We start from the raw sequence: 563 nt of genomic DNA on the forward strand, positions 1-563 counted from the left end.
ACATAATGCAATTCCATTGCGATATAAGAAATGATGAGGGGGACAGTTTCAAATAAACTTGAGAAGCTTTGAATGGACCACAGCCGAGTGAAGTGAGCAAGATCAGTAAAACAATTTATACAATAACTACACTGCAAAGAAAAACTTTGAAAGACTTAACATTTAAGTCAAGGCAATGATAGATTCCAAAGGACAGGTTACGATACCTACTGCCCACCTTCTAACAAAAAGCTCAAGACTGAGAGGTATTTTTAGACACGAATAAGGTGGTAGCACAGTGGATTAACTGAGGAGACTGAAGTCATTTACATCCGAAAGTTAAATCGGGCCTCCGTCTTCTTCAGTTTCCTCAACTTTTCCTATCGCCTTCTTGATGCACGTTTACTAAATGCTCATCGATGTACTGGTCCCCAAAGCTCCTATCAGAGCCAGCCCCGGAGCCGAATCCGGGCAACCCACTCTCACGCTAGTCCAACGCTGACGCCCCCTTCTGCATCCTTTGCTCCGCTACGAGTCAGTTTCTCTTTACCCATGTGCGACGCTGACTACGACGTGATGACGTC

The sequence above is a fragment of the Antechinus flavipes genome, chromosome 1 (assembly GCF_016432865.1).
Source record: "Antechinus flavipes isolate AdamAnt ecotype Samford, QLD, Australia chromosome 1, AdamAnt_v2, whole genome shotgun sequence".
NCBI lineage: Eukaryota > Metazoa > Chordata > Mammalia > Dasyuromorphia > Dasyuridae > Antechinus > Antechinus flavipes.